Below are 13,959 nucleotides of genomic sequence, written 5' to 3' on the forward strand. Positions count from 1 at the left end.
AATTACATAGTGATACTTTTTAAATTCTCTCTACTACTCAAATGTAAACCATGCCTTCACGTTGGTGAACATGTGATCACAAACGAGGTTCTGACGACCGAGTATCAGCAAAATAACTATAATAACTGGAATCTCTCTCATAACTTAAAAATGTACTACCCAAGGCGAGTAGGAGATTTCGAGAATCTCGCAGTAAAGTGCTGGTCTCTCCCACGAATCCTGGTAGTGACTTAAAGCTTAAGATCACTACACAAGGGAGAAATTGCAAAGTAATAAAAGCAAAGAACCCCACCAACCTCTGGTCATCTCTGCTGATAATGACTTGATAAGGGTAGTAGAAAATCTTAAGTGATCCTTTCGAAAGCTAGGAGCCCAATAATAATCGACGCTGTTCAACCCGGAAGACTGTTAAGTTTAATATATATATATATATATATATATATATATATATATATATATATATATATATATATACAGGGTGAGTCATAACTATTGGGACATAGACTAAGGACAGGTTATTTGGTCCAAAAAAATGGCTATTGGGCCAAATATGCCTTAATAAAATGTTGCTGAGAAAAAATATACAGGGTTTTAAAGTTCATTTTTGTTTTTCGTTTTTTGCTAATATTTTCCCTGTATATTTATAAATTGCTATCAAAATTGGCACAGAGGCATAATCTTAGACAAGAAATAGTATTTTATTTACAATTTTACTATCAAATCGTTCTTATCCCACAACACTGAGTTTAGTTGTCTTATACAGATAAAGACAAAAAAGAGAATATATAACACCCTGACAAGAAGTATCCTGACATATGGGTCCGAAAACTGGACAATAAACAAGAGAAATAGAGGTAGAATAAGAGCAGTAGAAATGGAGTTCCTGAGGAGAAGCTGTAGACTTACAAAAAGAGACAGAATTGAAAACGCAGAGATTAAGCGGAGAATGGGAGTGCAATCAGACATAATCGACTATATAGAGGAGAAGAGACTATCCTGGTACGGCCACGTCAGAAGAGCGGACAGAGGACGCTGGATAAACAAAATCACAGAATGGAGCCCGATTGGAAGAAGAAAGAGAGGAAGACCCCGAAGGTCATTCAGAGATGAAATCGACGAGGCTATGGAGAAAAGAACCCTGCGAGATGGAGACTGGAATGACAGGGAAAATTGGAGAAAACGGTTGAGTGAAGGAAGACAGTGAAAACTGTGGAAATCCTTAGTAGTAGTAGTACTATCAAATACCAAACTACTAAACAAAGTTGCAACTAACGTAAGGTTGCCGTTTTGACGATAAATCAAAACTAAACACACGTCATTTTTATATATTACCCAAAGCTCTGAACCATATGTAGCAATGCTTTCTATGATACTTTTGTATATCCTAATTTTTGTGTTTCGGTTAATGTGGTTATTCCAAAGTATACTATTCAGTTGACGTATTGCTGAATTTTCTTGACCAATTCTAGTAGTTATTTCTTTTGTATTCCGACCATTGTTTGTAATGTTTACACCGAGATATTTATAGCTATCAGTATTTTGAATTTGTTGGCTTCCTAGTTCTAAGTGCTTCCCTTCACCTCTCACTACTACGTACTCTGTTTTTGATGGATTAATTGATAAGCCCCACTTAGTATATTCTTCATCTATTTTTCGTAACATGTAGTGGATATCATCTTGATCTTCTGCAAGTATTACTTGGTCATCAGCAAAATGCAAGCTGTACAGTGTATGGTCTCCAATTTTAACACCCATAGGTTCACATTTTCTTTTCCAAATATCTAAAACCCCCTCCAAATATATCTTAAAGAGTGTAGGTGCAAGTGTAGCAGCCTTGGCGAAGTCCTTTGGTCACTTTTATCTTTCTTTTCACTTTTTGCCCAATCTTTATTACACTCGTCATATCATCGTACAACTCCCTTACAGCATTAATGTAAATCGGTGGAATATTCTTGTCTTCTAGCACCTGCCATAGCTTGGCTAATGGGACACTGTTATAAGCTTTCTGAAGATCAATAAATACCATGTGTGTCTCCATATTATGTTCCAAACGCTTTTCTAGTGTTTGTATTAGGCAGAACACATTGTCTATACAAGAACGACCAGTACGAAAGCCACTCTGATCTTCAGCGTCTTCCCAGCAATCTTCAATTCGGCTTTTAATTATCTTCCCGTAGACTCTACAGATTGAGTTAGTTACACTAAGCCCTCGGTAGTTCTTACAATCTTTTCTGTCGCCTTTATTTTTGTATAGATTGCTGATATATGCAGTTTTCCATTCTGGGGGTAGCTCTTCTCCTCTCAAGAATAAAATTGTATATTGTATAATTGCTTTATTTAAATCAACAAAAGAATATATTAAACTTTTTATAGAATATAGATAAACTTTTTAGGGAATATGTTCATATATTTTCATATGATTCAGTTGAGCAAATATCCATTTTATTAAATTGTGTGTTTTTTGGTAAAAGTTTAATTTAATATAACATACTTGTTTGATTATATTATATTAAAATTAGTAACAAAAACCACTAACAAAATAGATTGAAAACGAGAATAACATAGTTTTACCACAATTACTCATTAACTACATATCATTTAAACCTATATGTATTACTTACTACAAAAACGTATAATATATGATATTACTATATAAAATACTTGTTTTATTGCATTATCAGATTAAAATTATATTAATAGAGACCAGCATCAAAATCTAATGAAAGTTAGAAAAACTTATTTTTATCACATACCAATATTGAAACAATGAATTATTATAACAAAATGAAAATTAATATTATGTATTCTTTCGCATCTAAAGTGAGATTGTAATAGCAATTATGATTGTTCCAGAGGTAGTGACGTAGCCAGGGGTGTCTAAGGACCCGGACACCCGCCGAAATATTATCAAATATTGATAATTTTAAAATTCAATAAATACTTAAAAATATTAAATTGGGCAATTTTGTTTAAAATGTAATAAATATTTAGATTTTATAAAGATTATTGGGAAGATGCAAGTCAAATAATATTTGTTCTATTCAAAAAATCCTTTTATTAGAAATTAATGCTTCTTAAGCTATTTTAAGTAGTGTCCAGACACTGGATCTTGACAGTATTTGGATAACTTTTCAGCTTATAACTAACTATTTTTTTAAAAGTCTTTTAAATATACATAGTAAAAATATAGTAATAATGTTTAAAATTTTAAAAACCTACCAGGAAATTGAATCTTTTTAATTAAGTTACTAAAATAGTACCAGTCAAGTAATTAATCTTTTCAAAAAAAATTCTCATACTAGTAAGACTTTAAAAGATGCAATTATACTTTAAATTCAAGATTTTAAAAAGAATTGAGAAAAGCTTGTGCGAAATTAGGTTTATCAAACATTACACTAGTGTGTTGAACTTTGTTGTTAGTGCTTTTAAATGTATCAAATATATTACCTCTACTATAAAAGATTTAAAAAAAAATCCGAAATTGAATTTTAAAAACTCTTTATTTCTGCTGCTAAATTATCTTAAGATATTTTTGGTACTAAGTTTCATATTTTAAGGACTTGTAGAAATAATTCAAATTCAATAACTTCAGTTAAAGTTGTTGGATGAATATTTTAGAGCATCAACGGTAATTTCATGTTAAGACATTGTAGTTTCTAGATTAAAAGAAGTATTTATCAACAATGAAGGCATTTTAAATATATTTTAAGTATTCTTTCCTGGTTTTGCACCTCCTGATAAAGCTAACCAGTTTACAAAGGTATCTCCATATTTTAAAGATTAATGTTCTCTGGCAGAACAGAAAAGAGAGTATTTAATATGGTGTGAAGAATAAGAAGTATAATTATTATATATTCACATAAAGAAGTTAAACTGATACAGAAGTTTTAAAAATTTAGGAGTTTTGTGATAAACGGCTTTTTTCCAAACAGCAATAGTCTTGTTAGAATTTTAATTACTATTCCTATTACTAGCATCAGTGATGAGCGCTCATTTTTAACTATGATACGATTAAAATAAATATATGGTGTAAATATATACCGTGTAAAAACATTACTTGGTGTATTACTTTGCTTAACATAAATATTTTGGTATTTTACAGTTCAACTTTATGTTGTATTTGTCACAGACTTCCACTACACTAACACAAGCGCTTATTATTGTCTGCAGATCAACTATACTTAACTAAGTTACTAGCCGTTATGACCTAGACCCTCTAACTTATACCCTAAGTTAGCTTTGAAGCACATGTAAAGTCCATTTTAATGTAGTTTATTAATGCTTTCTTTTATGTCATTAATAACGTTAACATCTTTTTTGAACCTGAGTATATATTTAATAATATAGGTGATGAAATGCAGCCTTGAAAAATTATCTGTTTTTTTGTAAATTCTTGTATGGTTCTAAGGTATACTCGAACAAACGTACTTTTTTGTAAGTTTCTGATTAGACAGATCTTTGTCATTAATACAAGATTATCTTAATAATAATGTTTTACGTTACCTAGTTTTATTTGGCGTTAGTTACTTTAATTCTAGTTTGCACAAATTTAATTTTAGTTGGAATTGCCAACTTGTTTAATGGATTTCAAATTCAGAAAGCTAAAGGTCATACAGGTAAATAGCTTGATAAATTGAACGTATTTCATTTGTTATTATAAAGCAGTTTCAACAGTTAGACGAAAAGTTTCGAAGAAGTATTTCCAATATTAATATACAGTTCAGTAAGAACTTTAGAGTTATGATATAACTTTAGTGAGTTTAATAATAATTAGAATAAGAAAACGGTCTGATAATTAAGATTGTAGTCTGGTATTATGAGTAGTTTTGACTGCTTTCGCCTATATATCCAAGTTTAAGGTTTAAGGAGAATATGGATTCAAAATCTTTTGGGTAATAAATCAAAAGTTTAAGGAAATTTACAGCTCGGGCGGCTCAAACGCAATATGTATTTTAAAAAAGTCTGCCGCTAAAAATGTAAATTTAATACTTTTACCTGTGCTACCAGTTTTAGGGAAACATAACAATAGCTATCTTTATAAGTAATAGCTGAATCTCATTTTAATCCATTTTCAGATTCTTAAAAGCATAATTTTAGGACAAATCTGGGGTCTTCGTAAGAATTATTAATTTTTTTTGTAACAATTTTAAACCCTAAATATCTGATAAATATCTGATATAAAGATTTTTACTGTGAAAAAGGGTTGACAAGTTCTATTGTTGGAACCATTTTTTGTTTTACTTATTAGAATAAAAAAACTGGATTTAAGTTATCAAAATACAAATTTATTTGAGATTTAACCTTAAATAATATTAAAAAAAAAATTTTTACAGGAAACTAGGGAAAGTAAAGAGATTGACTAACTTGCAAATATTTTGATGATAAATATATATAAACAATATATTTATCACTTGTAATTTTACGAAAAAAATGGTAAATTTTACTTTAAAACAATTTAAACAAATAATACAGATTAAGACAGTACAGACAAATAGCTGGCCATAATAAACATTTTCCATAGGAGTATTTATTTTTTTAGGAGTAAGAAAGTGCAAAAAATTAGGTTTTTCTTTAAATTTTTTTTAACCCTAAGACATAACTTACAGCTTTTATGTTTGAGCCATCCAGATGCAAATCTTTGTTTTTACCGTATAAGTTAAACTTAGTTATTTGCAAAAAACACATAGGAGTTGACAGTATATCATTCGAACGAGTACGTACCGCTCTGTGAATCTGTGTTAAAATTGGCTGTTTATCGCAGTAAATACCAGTTTTTAAAAGTATTTAACCATCAAAAAGTGATAAGTTATTGTTGTGTAAGGGTTTTTAACATCAAGAGATGTAATATTATTCGGTAAGGAATTGTTTATTAATACTTTTCTAACCAAAACATTCAGCTCTGTTCACATTTTTGGTCACATTTGACATAAGCCAGTCCTATTAAGGACTGGTTCGGCGAAGTTTTAGCCAGGCAACAAGTAATACAGATATGCGCTACAATTGCTGCCTATCACTCGAAATTTTATTACAAGAAAACCAAAAATAATTACTTTTGACTACATTAGTAACAACTTAAATCAATGTTCTTCTACAGTTAGCAACACCATATCTGGGAAAAACATCATCAGTAATAATCCAAATTCCGAAATATCCCAAAAAAGATCAAACCATAATAATACATGCTGAACCAAACTTAGTACTACTCGACTACGTCAAAGCCATAGGTAACATTGTTAGCCCCAAAAACATATGCTTCGCCTCAAGAATTCCCAATAATCGGATATGCATCTACTTAACAAATCCTGAACTTGTCGAACATATTTTAATAGAATACCATACGATTACAATCAACTCTGTAGAACTACCCGTAAGAAGACTGGTTACCCCAGCTAAAAGACTAATAATTTCCAACGCATCTAACTACTAACAATCTGTCCATCAATACCTCAAGAAATTATAGAAAAACACCTTCAAGATCTAGATCTTCAGCTTGCTTCACCAGTATCATATATTAAAGCTGGAATACCCGGTGACAAATTTAAGCATATTGTGAGCTTCAGAAGACAGGTGCACGTTACTCCAACCACAGATAGCCCGAAATTGAAACTTCATTAATAATTCCATTAGACAATAATTCGTACAGAATATTTCTCTCCCCTGACAAAATCGCATGTTTACTATGCAAAAAATATGGACATACAGGAAATAATTGTCAAAATCCCCCTAGCAATCCTCTCCCAAATGAGCAAACGTCCTAAGCTGAACCCATCCCTGCTACCCCAATATCAAACAATATGGCACCATCACATACAACACAAAATACGGTTCCCGGTCAACAGATAAAAACTGTCGATATATCCACCACTTCTATTGCCGCAAACAATGAATTTGTTCATCCTACCACTGGTCAGAAACGAACTCGTTCTGATTTCAGCGATTTTACCTCCCAAGAAACAAACACATCTACTAACTTACCCATCAAAGACATAAAAATGTCTTCACCTGATGCAAACGTGCATAAAAGCATAAAACTAAAAAATCTCGAAAAAAGAAAGTCGCACCCGATTAATCTAAATCAACCGCCTCCTCTGTTCTCACAATTAATAATCTTGATAAAAAAATCCAAACTTATTCTCTTTACCGGTTGAAAATTTTCTTGCCTTTCTGGAAAACTCATTTGGCAGTAATAACCCTCTACAAGAACCATAGCAGTTCACTTAAAATGTACGATCACTACTCGACGACATGTTTAGAATATACCCTTCACTGGAGGATCAAAAATTCAGTAAGAAAATAAAAGAGCAACTTAATATAGACAATTCAGAAATTGGAAGCACAACATCGCGATCTACAAATAATGATGAAGATTATCTAACCTACTCTTCTCTCACCTCTCAACATTCTCAATATATTTTACTTTCATGTTAGGGCAGTGGAACTGCGATGGGTTCTACCCTCGCTTAAAACGCTTAAGCATTCAAAGCAGATATCATCTGCCTTCAAGAAACCAATTTCAAGGAAACACATAGACGCGATCTTAAAATTTTTGTAGGTTACCATTTCCTTCGGACTACGTATACAAGAGCAAGTGAAGGAACATCTATCTTCGTGTCTAATGATTTATCATCTATACAATATATCCTAACTACCAATTTAGAGGCCATAGCAATAACGGTCTCGTGTCCCGACTAAATAACCATATGCAGTACATATATTCCACCTAATTACAACTTAACAGAAACCGAGTTAGATGAATTAATTCGCCAACTTTCCAGCCCTTTTATACAAACTGGAGACTTTAATGCCCATACTACTATGTGGGTCTCAAAGAAAACATTTTAGTAGAGGAAAAACCTTAGACACCGTATTGAGTTGCAATTATACTTGTCTGATGAATACATACAACAACATACAATATATTTTAACATCGCCTCAGGAACTTACTCTTTTATCGATCTAAGCATATGTGATCCTAAGTCTGCTGATTTCCTCTCATGGTATACTTTAGATAGCTTATATGATAATAACTACTTCCGGAGAGTCATAACAAATAGCAGTAAAAATTTTTGCACCATTACAAAATGGAATATCGCTAAACCGGACTGGAATAATTTTCAGACTTGCGCCGAAGATCATATCTTATTACTTCAAAAATCTGAAGATATAGACGAGGCAATAACTCTCTTTAATAACTCCATTATTATGTCTGCAGAAAATCATGTAAAAAAATAACAATATGCCCCTCTAAAAAAGCAGTACCGTGGTGGAATTCAGAATGTGAACTAACTATACGACAATGCAAAAGGTCTTCAACAGATATTGAAAAAGATGAACTCAAGAAAACCGGATCTATTTCAAAAAGGTAAGAGTCAAAGCGAAATATGTCCTTAAAAAAAGCAAAAACGGTTCCTGGCAAAATTTTGTTTCTACACTTACTAGTGATACTCCACCATCTCAAGTTTGGACAAAAATAAGACAAATGAAAGGTCATAAAACTCCTCCAAAAATTCCAGCAATATCATTGAATGGAAAAGTTATAACAGATAACCAAACAATTGCTCAAATCATGGCTAAAAGTTTTGCATTAAAATTCAGGTCTATTTTAAAGTCCATAATGCTTTTTTAATGTCTTGTTCCTTGTGTCAGTGTATGCTTGTGTATTTTTCCATGTTTGAAATATCTATTTAAATAGTCAGTTGGTCCTATTCAAATAAATCAATTAATCTTTGGCCATTGTCATTCAAGGCATCTTCATCAAGCTGAAGTCGAACAGATTGAAAGTCCAAATGACCAGAATATACAAATTTCTCTTGCTCCACAAATTAGTAGACACGACATTGACGCTATCAACATTCCTTTTACACAAGAAGAATTAGCACTTGCACTATCCTCTTGTAGGAACTCCGCCGCTAGACCAGACAATATCCCAATTATATTCATTAAAAATTTATCTTATTCTAACCTCGCAACACTGATAAATCTTTATAACAAGATATGGCATACTCAGCAATTACTCAGACTGTGGCGTGAATCAATTATCATACCAATAAAAAAATCTGATCTACCCTTAAACCTAACAAAATCATACAGCCTATCTTTCTAACCTGTTTATTATGTAAGTTGTTTGAGAAAATGATTAATTCAAGATTAACATGGCTTCTCGAAAAATATGCAATAATTGATGCAGCGCAATCCGGTTTCAGACGTCACCGTTCAACCCTTGACAATTTAGTGCTATTATAAATACAAATAGCTTTCGCTATTTCAAATAAACAAGATTTGATCGCTACTGTCTTTGATATAGCAGGAGCTTTCGATACTATCTCGCGCCAAGACATCCTTGAAATGTTTTGTTAATACAAGATAACAGGAAATATTTACTCCTTTATAAAAAGCTTTTTTACAACAAAGAACGTTCAAAATGAAAACAAATGGGGAAATTTCGGCGACATTCGGGCAAAATAATGGAGTCCCACAAGGTTCAGTACTCAGTACAACACTGTTCATTCTTGCAATAAATGATATTTGTTCCATAATTTGTCCACCAGTCAAGCACTTAATATACGCAGATAACCTTATTTTGTATTGTCAGGGAAAAAGTACAATTGCCACATGCAACGTGCTCCAGACCGCTGTAAATCAACTTAGCGAATGATCCAAAAAAAACCGGATTAGCTCTTTCAACAACTAAGTAGAAATTAATACGTTTTAGCAGAAGACCCTGCAGCCAAAGTCCAATTATCACCCTTAATGGAACTAAATTGCAACTAATTACTCATCACAAATACTTGGTTTAACGTTTTACAGTAGGCTAACTTGGAAACAGCATATTAATGTAGTAGAGGGCAATGCAATAAAGAGACTCAATATCATCAAGGCACTATCAAAGTACACATGGGGTGCGGACGAAACCATCTTACTTAATATATATAGAGCTTTAATCCGCTAAAAACTAGACTACGGCAGCTTCATATATATGTCTGCATCAAAATCTGACTTAAAACTCTGTGCATAACACTTCTATTTGTCTTTGCTTAGACGCTTTTAAATCTAGTCCCATAGACAGCCTTTACTACGAGGCTAATGAACCACCTCTCTGGATTTGATGAGAGTAACTTCTTTAATATTACTGTGCTTCCGTATCCGCAAATCCATCCAATCCAGTCTACCATTTAATTACTTCAACATTGCCTGTGGAGACCCCGCAAAGGATCCAATCAATAATAGACATCCAGAAATTAACTCTAAGAAAAACCATCGACCTTACTCAAACACATCTCTTCCCAATCCCAGATACTCCGCCTTAGAATAGACCAATCCCACATTAAAACACCTCTTTATTAGAATACAGTAAACATGAAACCTCAAACCTTCTAATAAGGCAACACTTAGAAGAAATCATAAGCAAGAACCAATTCCAAAAAATTCTGTATACAGATGCCTCTAAAAGCGAAGCAGGCGTTGGATGTGCCGTTACCACATATGATGAAATAATAAAATTTTTTTTTACCGAATTTATGTAGCGTATATACTGGAACACTTTATACGATACTAGAAGCTTTTATAAAACTAAAAACAGATGATAAAAAACAAGCAATATGCACAGACTTTCTGACGTCACTACACTCGATATAAAATCTATACTCTCAGCATCCCTTAGTTCAAGAAATCCATAGGATTTATAGTGCACTCGCTTTTCAAGGTGTAAATGTCACGATCATCTGGCTACCATCGCATATTGGCATCCCCGGTAACGAAAAAGCAGACCAAGCAGCCAAGCAAGCTTCTTGTGTAAACAGTCAATCCTCAGAAGCCCAACATATTCAAATCCGTAATGACCTAAAGCAAATATTCAAGCAACAACAGTATCATACCTGGCAAATCCACTGAAACACAATTAAGAGTGCATTACATGAGATCCAGTAGACTGTTAAAAAAGTTGAGCTTCCAACAATCTCTAAAAAAAAGCTGTCTTAATACTTAATGAAGTCCGAGCCGAAGCCCAATTGCTAAATCTTTAAGTGTATTAACTGTGAAACACATCCTGATCGAGTGTCCGCGGTACGCAAAACACAGAATGCAACATAAACTTTTAAATATCATAGACGTTCTAAACTCACCCGATCAAGTTAACCTAATTAGTTTCTTAAAAGACATTCAGTTGTTCAACAGAATCTGACCCCTTGTTTTTCATGTACTTTACGTTTAACTTAACTTGGTGATAAAACTGTTGTATTATTTAGTCATAGGTTCTAAGCTTAAAGATTAACTGTAGCAATTAGTAACATGTGCTTTTTGTAATTATTGTACACAATATTTGATGGATTCGACCATTACTTGACGGAAATTCATTTTATGTAACAATAAAACACTGAAAACTTTGTTTTCAAAAGTTCCACAAAATTTATTTTAAACTCTTATCACTACAGCTGTTTCGGCTTGAGAAAGGCAATCAGCCGAAACAGCTGTAGTGATAAGAGTTTAAAATAAATTTTGTGGGAGTTTTGAAAACAAAGTTTTCAGTGTTTTATTGGTACACAATATTGTTTGTGTTAATGGTTTTTACAATGTCAATGCAGCCGAGACTCATTAATTAAAAAAAATTAAAAAAACTCCTAAATTTTCCAAAACATTTTAGATTGAATAAATGGCACTTTTTGTGACAGATAAATGCTTTATTAGGTAAAATGTAATTATTTTTTTCTTAGAAAGTTATTGTGTTTGCTAGGAAAAGAAGAAAAATTTAAAAATACCGAGTTTTGCAAATGAACTTTGTAAATACAGATTTATGTAATTAACATTTGTAAATACATGATAATAGTCAACCAATCACGATATTAATGGTTTTTGGTTTACTCTGTTTTTCAAACCTAGTATGTTACAGATAAGAAAGAAAGCATGTGGAAGTTAACTTTTAGTTTACACACTTAAAAATAAAGTTAACACTTTCTTTTTATCCAAAGTACAAAAGGTCTTACAAATTATGTGTATATATTTATAATAATTTCTAAACTCTAAATTCCTCTGAGTCCTCATCATAATTATGTTTATTTTCTACAGCACTCTCGTTATTATTTGTCTGTACGCCAGTATCTATTATTTTATAAAATGTAAGATCCGACTAGTCTCTCCAATTTTCAGCAAATTGTTTCGTAAGGAAAGTGTTTATAAACGATTTACCTTCTTTCAACGAACATCCAATCAACTAAGGTTTCAATAAAGAAATTTTTTTCTCTTTTCGTATTATCGACATACCGTGGCAATATGATCTTTGTCCTTAGAAAATATAAATTTTTTTAATACATTACATTTAAAATGCCGCTGGAAAGGTTTTTTAACAACAACACTACTCGTCTTACTCCAGTCTGATATCTGCCATTCTTCACCAAGTCCCAGCACCTTTGAGTGTTTTCCAATTATGTCTTTATATTATTTTCTGTTTATTACAACGTTCTTTTTTTATCTCCTTTTCTATTATACTGAAAAACCTACCTGGTGACAAAAAAAATGACCAACAACAGAAAACGTAATCTCCACTCCCTTGATGTGACCAGGTACTTTATAATCCAACCAGTAGATTACCATAGGCATAATCGTGCTATTTTAGTTCTGTCGACCACATCCATCTGCAAATAGGTAAACTTTTTCGATTTAATTTTTGCAAATTTTATAAGAGTATCATATATTGCAGGCGCAACAGCATTTAAAGCTTTTAGATATTCATACTTCAGCCACACATATTATGACAACACATTTGTAGAAGAAAGATGGGATTCCGAATTTTCAGCCACGATGGTGAAATTATAAAAATGTATTTGCTGCAAGAAATAAGCCGCCCGGTCGGAAAGTTTTGGTAAGAAAAGTTTTTTTTTGACAACCAATAAAAAATATTTGTATATTATGATTTAATTCGGTTTTTAACAAAGAACAAAAGGCTTCAGCTCTTAAGGTATGAACTCTCTGCTCTGTTATATCCTTTAACTTTTCTTCTTCCGAATTTTCTTCTCTCAAATTTTCCTTAGTACTGAGTTACGCAGAACGAGCATCTACCAAGGGAGTGCCGAATGTTATGTTGTGGTGTCTATTAACGTATGTTCGAAAATATGATGAATATGGTGAATCTTATTTTAAAAACTTTACGGACTTATGTGAATAACGTTGACTGTATATTGTGTAAAGCTTTGAAAAATTCAGATCACAAGGTAAATACAATCTAGTTGATCGTCCTCTATTATAATGACTCTCTGCACCATTCAAACGACCCATAAATGTTTGGATAGATAATTTTATTGGATCAAATCTACCTTTTGTTGTATCTCCCCCTTTTCTCTCCTTTGGTATTTTACTCCGGATAACCAACCTTCTTACAACACGCTCTCTTATTTCAAAACTTAAATGAGTTATTCAAAAAAATGCTCTCTTGTATACTCTTAAAAGTCCACCCTCTACTGTAGGAACAAAATATTTAATTAAAATTTCATGTATATTTGTACTTTATCTCTTAGGCTTTTGAACTTAATAAAATTTCAGTACAAAAATATCTTGTTTTATTTTGTCAGTGGTTAAATACATTTCTTATTTTGGAATCGCTGAATGTCTCGCATCTTTAAATTGTAAAACAATACACTTTCTTTGTATAATTACAAGTGAGAAACCTGGGTGAATCCTTAGGTTCATGCCTAAAACTATTGGCAATAAGTTTCAAACCTATCTATGCCAGATAATCGAGCTGTAAAAGTGGTCCAGAGATGGAAGCCCCAAGGAAACAGAACCAGAGGAAGGCCCCGTAAAACATGGATAGACGACGTAGAGAGGGGTCTTAAAACCATGAACATCAGGCAGTGGTGAAGGAAAATAGAAGGAAAACGGGGCGTCGAAAGAAAGAAATACTTATGGCTTAAAAACAAAAGGGATTGGATAAACCTCGATGCGCATGCTCTCTTTAGAGCCACACAAGAC

At 32.4% G+C, this 13,959-nt stretch overlaps 1 protein-coding gene across 1 annotated transcript in view; it reads right to left on the reverse strand.

Annotated features, from left to right (window-relative positions):
- LOC140445484 (octopamine receptor beta-2R-like) overlaps positions 1–13,959 on the reverse strand; it is an 853,944-nt gene that overhangs the window by 837,222 nt on the left and 2,763 nt on the right. The window lies entirely within an intron of this gene.

Source organism: Diabrotica undecimpunctata, chromosome 7 (assembly GCF_040954645.1).
Source record: "Diabrotica undecimpunctata isolate CICGRU chromosome 7, icDiaUnde3, whole genome shotgun sequence".
Lineage (NCBI taxonomy): Eukaryota > Metazoa > Arthropoda > Insecta > Coleoptera > Chrysomelidae > Diabrotica > Diabrotica undecimpunctata.